Raw genomic sequence first — 12,975 nt, 5'->3', positions numbered from 1 at the left:
ATAGGGCCTAAAGATATCCCGCATTAACCTGTTGAAGGTAGCAGGAGCATTTGTCAGCTCGAATGACATGACAAGGAATTGAAAGTGTCCATACCTTGTGCTGAATGCGGTCTTCGGGATATCTTCTTCCTTAATCCTTATCTGATAATATCCAGACCCAAGATCAATCTTAGAGAATATCTTTGCACCTTGAAGATGGTCAAGACTCTTCATCTATTCTTGGGATGGGGTATTTTTTCTTAATGGTTGATTGATTCAACCCTCTGTAGTCAATGCATAGACAAAGCGTTCCATCTTTCTTCTTTTGGAACAACACTGGAGCTCCCCATGGTGAAGTGCTAGGATGGATGTAGCCTTGGTCTAATAGTTGCTTGAGTTGCTCCTTCAGCTTAATCGCTTTCGGGATAGACATCCTATATGGTCTCTTTGCGATTGGTGTAGCTCTTAGCACTAGCTTGATCTCATGATCGACTTCCCTTTGAGAAGGAAGTTCTGTCAGCTCTTCACGAAATACGTCTGCGTATTCCTTTAACCATGAAGGTTCTTTTGTAGATTCCTAATTCTGATCTAGCTTATTTAGTTTAATCAAATAGACAGGTAGGCCTTTCCTAACTCCTTTTATTATCTGTGTTGCTTTGGCCAGTTGAATTTTTGGCTTTCCAGCCTCTCCTTGAGTTGTGACTAGTTCCCCTTCAGAATTTTGAAAGAAAACTTGGCCCTTTCCACAGTGAATGTGGGCATCATTGGGTATTAGCCAATCCATTCTGAGCAAACATTCGTGGACACCTAGCTTCATTACCCTGAATCTGACCGAAGTCGACTTTCCTCCCAGTAGGAATTTCACCTTAGCAGTTTGCCTGGTACAAGAGACCTCACGACCATTTGCTAATTCCACAAGTAAGGTAGGTGCATCTTTTGTGGATATTCCTAATCTTCTTGCACAGACCTGTGAAATGAAGGAATGTGTACTACCACAATCAATCAAGGTTTTGAAGCTTTTGCCTTGGTGATCCGAAGGGGTTTGAATCACTGAGAATTAGTGATTTGGGCCCTTCTTGTGAAGAGCGGCATGAACCGTTGCCCTCTCAATGTCAGCTTCCATGGATGGGTCTTCTTCATCACCCAACTCCTTGTTGGCAACACTGGTGGTTCTCCCTCTGGCTCTGGCAGTGGCTCCTTGTCCATGGGCGGCTCCTTGGAATGGCCCTTGACGTTGTCCTCTGTGCTAAGCTTGGGACATTGCCTTTTAAAGTGGCCAGGCTCGTTGCAATGGAAGCAACAGAGATTGCGGCCATTACCTTGGGTAGGAACGAAATTGTTGACATTGTTGGCTCTAGCTTTCTTCCTTTGTTCATAATTTTAGCCCTGCGCTCTCTTGGTTTGAGATCTAAGCATTCCCTTGTTCTGATCCCTATAAGACCAAGTCCTGTTATTTCTTGGCTTGGTCTGCACCTCCTGTATTATCTGTGCAGCTTGAATGAGCGCGTCTTGAAGGTCTATTGGGCGCATTGATTCCAGGAGGGTGTTTATGGGTGGGTTTAATCCAGCACAAAACTTTGACACCTATTGTGTCATATCCATTTGTGACACGTACTTTAAAAGAGAGAGGAACTTTGAATAATACGCATCCAGGGATAGTCCAAGCTGCTTTAATTCATAGAATTTGTTCATCTTCTGTGTGTGGTAGGTAGGTGGCAGATATCTCCCTTGCACAGCTTTTTTAAGCTTCTCCCAAGTAACTGACCCTTCCGAGATCCCTTGGTCTCTCCACCATTGTTTCCACCAAAGTCTTGCTTTGCCGATAAGCTTCAGTTTGACGAGCATTGCTTGGTTATCGGGTGCAGTTCCTGCTGCCTTGAAATAATCCTCCATGGATTCGATCTAGATCTCGGTGTTAGTTTGGACGGTCCTTCCCTTACCATCGAATTCAGGTGGCTTGATTTGTTTGAGAAGAAACTTCTCTTGAATTACAGCCGTACTTAGAGCAGGGGTCAGACTAGGAATCTGCCCTTGAGGTTGCACATGGGCAATAAGATTCTTTATGTTAAAAACTTGCTAAACGTTTCTCACATTACATTAATATGCCCAGTTCAGCTTTTAGCCCAATGACCTAATCACTTAACTCCTTTACCCACACTTACAGCCAAGACAGTCAGTGATTAAAAAAATCTTATTCATTCATGTGAGCATAGCCCTTTCGAGTACATTTATTTTGGGAAGGTAGAAAAAGCTGATACATTAGTTTGGGGAAAATAGGATTGTATTACATTCGGCTACGAGAACTGAGTAATAATATGGAGAGGGGTCATGGATTTTCAAGAATTGATAGGTCATAGGAAGCTTAGGGTATCCCTTCCTTTGATACCCGTTCTTCTCGTAACGTCCTAGCACCTTGATTCTGTCGGCATGGATTATTTGAGTCACTTCCTCGTACACATACTTGTTCTGCTTGACCTTTCGACCATTGACATGTAGGGTTGCATTTGAGTGAGCCTCGACAAAGATGAACAGCTTCACGATCTTTAAATCCTCCATCCACTTGATTCTCTTCAAGTTGGTCTGAAGGTATACAAGTAGGTGGGCTGTTATGTAATATATTCCTGATTCACCTGTCCATCTTCGTTCCATGTACAAGGGTAATGGATTGTAGATACGGTCTAGAATATTCATCATGCCTAGCCTCCGTCGATAATCCGAAGCACGCATTGCAATCATAAACATAACCAGGAACACCAAGAATTTGTTCCATGCTTCGCGACTCTACAGGCCAGCATCGATAAGTAAGAAAATGTTCTTAACAACAACATTTTATCTACTTCTCCTCATTAAGTTTCCTTGTAAATATTAGATTCCATTGGTTCGCTGTAATACCCACTATAACATGTCCCCCTGTCCGCTTGTAGGACACATCTTAGCATCCCATCGGGAAGAGAGTCTAGAAAGCGCCGCCCGGCACCTCCTGGCACCCAAGAGTCCTCCTGCTTCAAGTAGCACCCACGGAGAGACCTCTTGCGGAGGATTCGGTCTACATACCCGGCGCAGCTAACAACCCCCTTGGATAGGGTCAGGTCGAGGGTAACTGATGCTGCCTCTCCCTCCAGGCTTTCAACTCGAAGCATTAGTTATTTTCCAACATTAGTTCCTTGAGCAAAGAAGAATAAACAGTGCTCCTAAGTATACAAACAAGAACATTCTAGTGGTCGTTTGTATGACCAACTGCTAAGGTGTGAATCCTTCTCTCCGAATACATCCATCATTCGACCCGGGGTCAATTCTGACTTGGCAAGATCCCAAGGGTTTCATAAGCTGAGTTGCTTGTTTACCCTTTATCCTTGGGTTAGGGTTTATACCCTTTTGACCCAAATTGTTTCCACCTTAGGTTTCCTTAAATTATAGACAATAAATCCTGGACAACTTCGTTGTCCTCACTTGATTGGTCAATTGCTTGCTAGGCAATTCATAATGATCCTAACTTGGCAAATTAGCCCAAGGAAGGGTGATGTAGCAGGATGACTACTCATTCTCTAGAAAGTTAGACTTTTACTTAGAACTCCACCAACCTTGTTCTAGGAGTGGCAATACTATTTTGATTTAGGCAAAAAACCATGCGACGTTGCAACTTGTTACACGAGATAAGTATCAGCACCTAACTTGTGGGATTATTTCTCCCATCACACAGTACTCCTTGGTCAAGAATACCTTTGGTCAAGATGTAGGGTTTGGGAGTCCTCTTGACCCAACCCAACCCTAACCCTACTAGGCTGATAACCTCTTGGCCTTAGGGTTCCTAATTTCCTTACGGAAGTCTAGCATTTGGTCATCCGATCACTAGGGTGAGAACCCTCGATCATACTTGCATGGCCGATCTGACAACCCTAACATTTTCGAGAATATGGGTAAGATCTTTGGGATCGAAAATATTAGGTCAGCAACCCAAGTGTGATACTAGGCAGAATTTTAACGTAACTTAACCCTACCTAGCACTTTGAGGTGATCGTCATATGCAATCTAATCGTACCTTTATGATTTTCATGCGAGCTACTCAATTATAAGAGGATTACTTAGTTGATCCATCCAACCCGTGAGTAAAGATGATGCAAATCCTTTCTTCTAAATTAGCAAATACTTTCCCCTAAAAGATGTAAGTGACTGCAAGATGTAACATTCCATGCAAATATGTGATTTGAAGACCATTGACCTTTTTCTTCTATGCAGCTATAAGATCTACAATGATCGTTACTTTTCCCTGCCCTAAACTATAATGATTGACAATTCAGAGCTAACTCTTATAACCCTACGTTGATGCAACGAAATCAAGCTTTAATATTTTTAATGAAGATGCATTCAAACTTTGATAAAAGAACTCCATGCATGAGCGAATGCCATGAGTCCATCATTGATTTTAATCCTTCCTATAGCACTTAACCCAATCTAAATGTAACTATCATTGCATGCAATTTGCAAAGTTCATAATTCCTTTCCATGCATTGCGACTAATTGGACATCATTAAATGTCCGTCTATGATTACCTTAATCGCGAGAGACAACCAAGAAAATGCGTTACGAGTTATATGTCCTATCCTTTGTGAGGTGCAACAAAGATGCCTTTGCACTATTCTATCTTTTTACTTATGCATCATGCGTTCAGGATTGCATCTTGACCACGGAAGTGCAAGCAATTTGCAAATGCATGACATGCAACTAAATTTTGTAATCGGGCGAGAAAATAAATTTCCCAAGTATTTAAACTTGCCTACAAGAATTTAACATGCCTAGTGCATCCTTTTCATGCGGAATTAATTTTAGGAACCTGGGCATTAGGAATCGGGGTGTTGTCCACTCGCCTACTCGAGGTGGAAGCTCCCGCGTGTGCTCCTCTTGCCTTTTGTTTAGGAGCCATTGGCGCAGTGGACTTGGACTCCGCGAACTCTCCTTGCCTTTTTTTTCGATTTCCAAAACTTCCTACTAGGCCGAGATTTCTCCCTCGCGCAGAAATTGGCCTTACAAGCCGCGGTTTTAGAAACTGGGGAAGGCACGTGTAAACAAGGCTTATGGAAGCCTTAATAGAAGTTCTAATTAGAAGCTTCTAAGCTTTTGTCACAGATGACGTGGAGAGAGAAAATGATTGGGAGGATGAAGGCGACGATGAGGGAGATGAAGATGAAGATGACGATGCTGATGATGATGATGGGGAAGGTGGAGGCAGTAGCCTGGCGACAGCCCTGGCGGCGTGAAGGCGGCGTGGCGGCAGAAGCAACGACACGATCCTCTCTCTCCCCCCTCCTCCTCAAGCCTGGGGAGGGGGTGTTCTTATAGATTGAAGGGGGGGGAATAGCCACACATGTGGCAAGTTGCATGTCTCCTCCTTCCCCCATGCTCTCCTACTCCACACCCACTCATCTCACACTCCCTCTCCCCCGCCATGCAACGGCTCAAGGGGAGGGGAGCTTATCCATAAAAAAATTTGCTAAAAATTTATCAATTATCCCTTTTCCCCCTTGAAGGGGTGTTCCCGCGTAGGCCTATGGTGGCTCGCAGTTTTCAAGCCACAGCTTCCTATACGTGACACGGAGCTGGAGTTTGCTATTAAGCGAGGGTGGAGCACTTAGCCAAAGGCTTTTCCGTTGGGGGGGATTATTTTGAATGGCTTTTGCGCGAGATTTTGGGTCTTCAATATTTCGTAGCGGAAATATTACATATTGGCTATGAAACCTCTTGCAATCCCTATGTTTGCACTTCACAAGGCTCTTGTGTATTTTTTAGATCTTGGATAGGCTCTTTCCCTTCATCCCCTAGTAACACATGCAGAAAAGCATACAAACCCATGAAAATACTCAATGAGACAACAATTCTGATTGTGGGCATGTAGGGGACTATAGATCTACCTTCTTCCTACCCTTAGGAACCCTTACCACCGCCCTATAGAACCTTTTCCTTTGGGGCTTATCTGCAAAGGAATCATTCATGTGAACATACTATAGGCCCTCGATAGGAACCTCTCAAGTAGACGCCTGATCCAAAAAAGTGGCCTCATGTTCCTCGAGGTAGACTTGCGAGGCCTTGATCCATTCCTCCACAGAGGTAATGATAGAAAACACCTGGGATACTTGTGGTAGCAAATGCTCTTGTCCCACTCGACCAAGGAAATCTACAAGCATCTCCTTAGGTTTGCATCCATTCCTCCTAGGCTCTTATATCAGCATCTTCTATTTCTTTGAACCCCTTCTCTTCCACCCTCTTCGTAAATCTCCCTTCTCCCTTTTATCTCTTATCTCCATGGTAGACTTTCGACCCCAAATGATCTGACAATGGTGGTGAACCCAACGTGAAAGTTAGTAGCAGCAGGTGTATAAAGATGGGGGATTCTACTGGTTCAAGTGGTGGTGATGCTTTACAACAAATGATTGCTTTGTTGCAGCAACAACAATAGCAGTAATTGTTGTTTAAACAACAGATGCAAACTCGGCAGGAAGCAGAAAGAATTGATTCCTTAACTGTGAATGCATAATATTAGCATGATCTTGTGCCGAAGTGTTAGACTGGCTTCACTCTCGTAGGCTCAGGAGTCCCCTCCATATGTTGTACCTGTGTAGCATCCATATCTACAAACACCACTATATGAGAAACACCAATCAGCAAAAGGGGACCGAGACAATGTGAGGGGGGAGGGAGGTTTCAAAATCTCGATCCCCCCCTCACATTGTAGGGATCCTTAGCTATTTAGGGCGGGGTGGACATACACAATGCAAGGGGGGTCCAAAATCTTGAGGTCCCCCCCTCACGCGCATTGTGCAGGTCGTTGGTGGTTTAGGGTGGCACAAACCAGCACAACGCAAGGGGGTGGGTTTCAAAATCTTGAGCCCGCCCCCCCCCCCCCCCCCCCCTTTGCATTATGCCCCTTGGTGGTTTGTGGTGAGGACAAGGAAAGATAGCACAATGCGAGGGGGGTTCAAATCTCAAGGCCCTCCTCTCACATTGTGATGGTCCTTGTTTTGGGACGGGGGGATTGCACAATGCGAGGGAGGGTTCAAAATCTTGAGGCCTTCCTCTCGCATTGTACTAGTCCTTGTTTTGGAATGGGGGACCGTACAATGCAAGGGGGGGTTCAAAATCTTGAGGCCCTTCTCTCGTGTTGTGCTTCTCCTTGGTGGTTGTTTTGGGAGGGGGGAGCACACAATGCGAGGGGGGACCCTCAAAATGTTGAAACCCCCTCCTCGCATTGTGTGGTTCCAATGCCCAAGGGAGGGGGACCAGGGGAGGGTGATGCAAGATACTATACCAAAATATAAGAAGTCCAAAATAGAATGCAACAAGGGCTGCACCTTAGGATAGAGAGCAAGAACGGTACTTTGATCAAGCAATACAAGCCAGCGGGAGGGCGGGAGAGAGAGAGAGAGAGTAGAGCGATAGAGAGGGAGCGAGTGAGCACAAAAATAGGGCTTGGCTCTTTATAACCTGAGGTGTATTGCACATGTGGTGACTATGTGTGCATTCACTATGGCATGTGGTGACAACCTCATTGGTGGAGACATGGCGCCTCACTTATTTCTTCACATGCAAAAGGACCACAATGGAGGACACATGGCATGCTCTTTTAATTCTCACATGTGTGGGTGTACGTTCTTGTTGATGTGGCATCAAGTGATGTCAACCCATGTAAATGTCATATATAGCACAAAATTTGATAGTCGATTGATTTTTCACTTTGCATATTGCAAGCATCTCGAACATCCATAGCTCGCAGTGCTCATCTATAGTGGTGAGTCTCTCCCCTTGTGAAGCCCACACAATGCGATGTGGCCATAATGAGTTGAAAGAGCACCCTCCTCTCACGTTGTGTTGGCCAAGGTCCTACACAATGCGAAGGGAGGGTCTGAAAAAATCTCAACCCCCTCGTGTTGTGTCATCTCCCTTGGCAAGAGTTGAACAACATGAGGGGGGGCCCTCCCAATCTTGCGACCCCCCATCCTCCAATTGTGAGGTCCTCCTCCACCCCATTGGGAGTTGCACAGCATGAGGAAGATGCCCCCTATGTTGTGACCTTGCCCTCACATTGTGCAGCCTCGATAGTGGTCGGGAGCCACACAACATGAGGGTGGGGGCCTCTTAATGTAGTGGCCCCCTTCCCTCACGTTGTGTGGTCCTCCCCCCACACCACACAATACAAGGGGGAGACCTCCTATGTTGTGACCCCGCCCTCATGTTGTTGTGCGGTTTTTTCCTTTACCAAAATAGTTTTTTGGAAAAGCTAGTAAAGGGCTTCCAAACAGTGGTTCAAGACCATGAAATGTTGGACAACATAAGAATTATTCTTTGCATAGTGCTGAATGAGCATGGCCATAGTTGCGGATGGAGAGTTTGCTACGATGCAAAACTAGGTGCATAGAATATCTACTTGGGCAACAAACGGGAGTTTAACTTTTTGTTAATTTGACCCCGCATAGCCTTAACAATTTTATACTTAGTCTCATTTCTATGATTTTATGCAAGGTGAGCACTTAGCAACTTATATAGATGATGACCTTCTTTTGTTTAGAGTAGAGATTGTTGAAAATCTAATCAACTACGCTTCTCATCAAAATCTCTCCATACCACCTGTGTATGACCTTCCAGCTCCACACCTAGAATCCCAAGTCGGAATGCCATATCCCCACCCAATGCCATTGACTTAAATAATGTTCACTCGACTCTGACGACACTAATTATTTGGATAATTCTGATATAAGAGGATGCAAAGATTGTAAATATGCCAAAATTATAGATTCAAATCATAAATTGCCCTCTTGTACATAATCTAGAGCTTTTGAAATCAAATTGCCATAATTGGAGATGGAAATCAAATATTTTTTATATCACTTTCGTCCTTCTTACAATTTTGCATTTGTATTTCCATTTATACTATTGGATAGATTGAGGCAAGAGAAAAACTTGTGTAGTGTGAATATCCTTACATAAAGTATTTCTCTCTTTTCTGGGGCACTTGCACCTAAGGTTCACTTGATTCATGTTTTTTGCAAACATGAAAAATGTATCTTAAACAATGTACTACAATTTTGGATTACATATTCTATTTACCTTGTAACCATTGCACTTGAACAAATAAGCAGTATGGATATTTAGGTCCTCATTCGTTAGGTCCATTCGCACTTGACGTAAAGAGACATTTGATATTATGCTAAGCATCATTATTAAGAGCTCATCCTCCAACCAAACCTCCAAAATCATCATAGGATTATCAACATGATCTTGTAAGTCTTGATCAATTGCCACAATCTTCCCATTCACATAATGCTATCTCATATAATATAAGGTCAAAATAAAATTTTGTGATGCAATCATATATTCGCAAATAATAGATTTTTGTTCCACTTTAGACATAATCACACACACTTCTTTTATATCCCATCTCTAACCTAGCAAGTCCATACATTTCTCCGATTTGCATATGAACATTGATGTTCTTTTCCAAACTTCCTCATCATTAAGAAAATCCACAAAAACATGTAATGACATGAAGATTGTGATCTTCACTTGTCTACTAGCACATTAGGCCTTAGATAACTTTGAATATTTGCATAAATCTTTAATATATAAGATTCACATGTTTTCGCTTCTGGGATTGGCCACTCTACACTATCCAAAGCTGGGAGTGGAAGAGGGCCGAGAGATCCAAATCTAGTTATGCTTAATGGTGAATTGTAAAATTTATGATTTAAAAAAAGCCCATCCTTGGCCAATGACTTGTTAGAGCTCGCTTTGTACAACTACTCGCCAATAGAGCTATGAATGGCATCAAAGATTCCAAGTATACTTTTGATAGGTTGCTAGTCTTCAAGGTTTGATGGATTTATATCTACAACCCTAAAGAGATTTCAATAAATTCCTGAAACATAAAAACTCGGTTTCAAGCCTATTGACATTTTTTGAACTTACAATTTGGTCTATGGCATGGCATGTCAATAGGCCAATTATGCAAACGAAGTTCTAAGTGCATGTATGCATGTTGTATAAGCACCTCCTTGATTTTTTTCTTTGATCCTTTGACCTTAGAATCCTTGACTCACTCCTTGTAGGAATTCATTTCACATCGTCTTCTCTTCCTTACAACATAACCCAACTACCAATAGAGATGGTAGTAGGAATCCACCTATTGTTGTCAAGATCAAAATTGTTATAAATTGTGATTTCTCTGATAGAGGAGGAGCAACACCGAGGACATGAGGCTTCCATTGACATAGAAGATGAAGCAGAAGAAGACCCTGAGTAAAAAGAGAGAATATAATAGAAAATCTTGTGCAAAAATGAAGGGATAACACACACTTTGTTGATCTGTTTACATTTTTTGGGAAAAAGGGAGGGATACTATACTAGAGTGAAAATATATGGGTGTATTATTCAAGAATTTCAAGAAAATGACCGGGATACAACAAGGTTGTGCGAGACAACTGACAAGAAATATCTCCATCTACAGTCTTTAATTGTGCCAATACCTCTTGTTTCTTGTGCCCCCATGAATTTATGCTCCAAAAATACCTAAAAATATTTCTTTTCAAAAATCTATAAAAATGAGATAAAAGACTTCAAATTTGAAAAAACCCTATTTTATTGTAATGGTAGCTCCTCCTCCTATTGGTTGAGAGGCTTTCTCTCTCAAAAACCAAAAGGCCCAAACTTAAGTCCAAATCTCCTTTAGCATCCAAGGATAGGAATGGCAGCTAATGTCAAAGAATCCAAGCTCCAATCTTAGTTTTGGAGCATGTCATAAACATATCCATAGGCATACATGACAACCAAAGTGTTGATACATCCAATATGTGGTACTTGAGTAGCTTCAAAGCATAATGAGCATAATCTTTATTAGAAAACTACTTGTTCTCCACTATGAAGATGAGGGATATGATAGTCAAGATTGAGTGAATGCAAGCTCAATCGAAGCACCCAAAAGCATTCTAAGACATGTGTCAAGCATCCCCAAGTATCAAGTGAATATTTGGGTATCAATACCAAGCCTCGAAAGCATCAAGTGTGACAAGAGGCATATGCTTTTTTGAGATAAATGACATTCATCTATGTTATTATAAAAATGAAAATCTAAGAAAATTGAGCCAAATATGTTCTCAAATCAGCCCAAAAGCATAAGCATACCGTTTGGGCATCAAAATAGAAGAATATTTTATGTGAGTTTGAAGAATGTATTGGAGGTAAATGCCATGGTTCCCATTGATTTCCTGGGCCTATGTTTATTTTATTCTTTTAGACAAAGAACAAATCCAAGAGTAATCGATTGGGTGAAGGACACTTGCTTAGAATATTTAACGGGAAATAAGTGAAAGGTGAGAAGGATCGAAGCTTGCACGGGAGAGCTATGGCGGGAGAGTAAGAGCAAGAGAGAGAGAGACTCACAATCTGGAAACTCCAACGTTCACAATGTGTGACCAGCCTTCCCTTTATTCATTTGTTACTAAAAGAATAAAGAATAAAGTGACGGTGATGACACCTACTGCTTGCAATTTGCAAGCGCGGGTACTATCAGTGTAGTAATACACGGGCGGCTAGGCGGAGGTGCCTTTACCCCCAACAACGTCCCACTTAAAGGCGAATCTACCCTAGTGAGGAGTGAAAAAGAAAAAGAAAAGATAGTACAACATGTACACATGTACAATAGGATGAGGAAAGACGTCATCTCATCCCATGCCCATCAATCTCTTGAGGAAGGCAAAGCAGTCTGTAGAGAGGCTTTTGGTGAGTAGATCTATAGGATTCTGGTCAATCGATATATTGACAATGTCAATAGACTTGTCCTCAATGACCCCAGGTATGAAGTGATACCTCACCTCAATGTGTTTTGTCTTCGCATAGAAGACCAGATTCTTGGCTAACTGAATAGCACTCATAGAATCCAAATGCAGTGCAGGGATAGCATCAATACCAAGGTCATGAACCAAATAGCCTAACCATATGGCCTCCTTGTAAGCCTCATGTGGGAGCTTTTGCTCAACCGCCAAGACCCACGGACCGCTTATTGTTTCAAGTGTTCCAAGCAAGCTCTAATGGCTATCTCTTAGCTAGCCGGCGCGCCGTCGATCCTACGAGTGTAGTGAGCTTACCTTAGTGCCGATATGAGTTGCCTCCTCTCTCCCACACACCGGTAGCTCCACGATCCTAGATGCTAGCTCAAGCATCCTCAAGCCTCCTCCACCTCCAAGCTGCACGCAAGAAGAGAGAAGGGAAGAGAAGAAGAAAAGAGGAGATGGTGAAGAGCTTCACCCTCTTGATCCCTCACTCTCACACACACTCACTCCCTCACACTCTCACACTCCCTCTCTCAAGAGCACACACAAGCAAGAGGGTGAGAAGGAGAGAAGAAGAAGAAGACTCCTTTTTCCACACACCAAAATAATGATCTCTTATTCACTTTTTGAACTTTATATATACAAACCCTAAAATCCCATGGGCACCCATCCCTTTTTTACATGACCGGCCCATTGTGGCAGGGTCCTTTTTTCGTTTCCCTCTTCTAGCCTTGTGCCTCTAGCCTACACCCATCTAATATTTTACAATTGGCACAGGAGGGAGTCTAGCGCTCTTTTACAAGAATTTTTCGAGTTTTTTGAGGTGCCTTTTCTTTTAAGGTTGCGCTTTTTGCCCCGATTCATCTTTAGAGGTTGCCTGCGTGTCTTTGCTCTTTTCCCATCTTCCTTTTGCTTTTTTCTCCATTTTTCCGCCATCTCGACTTGGGGTTAATATTGCCATCTCGACTTGGGGTTAACATTACCCCCCTCCTAGATGAGTGCCAGTCCCATGGCACTTTGGCATGGGTGTAAGGGTGAGGGCCACATGTAGACTCCAGTGCTTGAATGATGTTCGTCGGAGCAGCTCAGTGGATTGCATGGGTGGACGAGGGCCTCCAAAGTTGGTGGTTGGGCATTTTTGGTGTATCTGAAGAAGAAGGTGCGGTGCTCTACTTAAGGGGAG

This window comes from Lygodium microphyllum, chromosome 3, assembly GCF_053477565.2.
Source record: "Lygodium microphyllum isolate KBCC chromosome 3, Lygodium_microphyllum_v1.1.10, whole genome shotgun sequence".
NCBI lineage: Eukaryota > Viridiplantae > Streptophyta > Polypodiopsida > Schizaeales > Lygodiaceae > Lygodium > Lygodium microphyllum.
Note: the sequence above shows the minus strand (reverse complement) of the source record.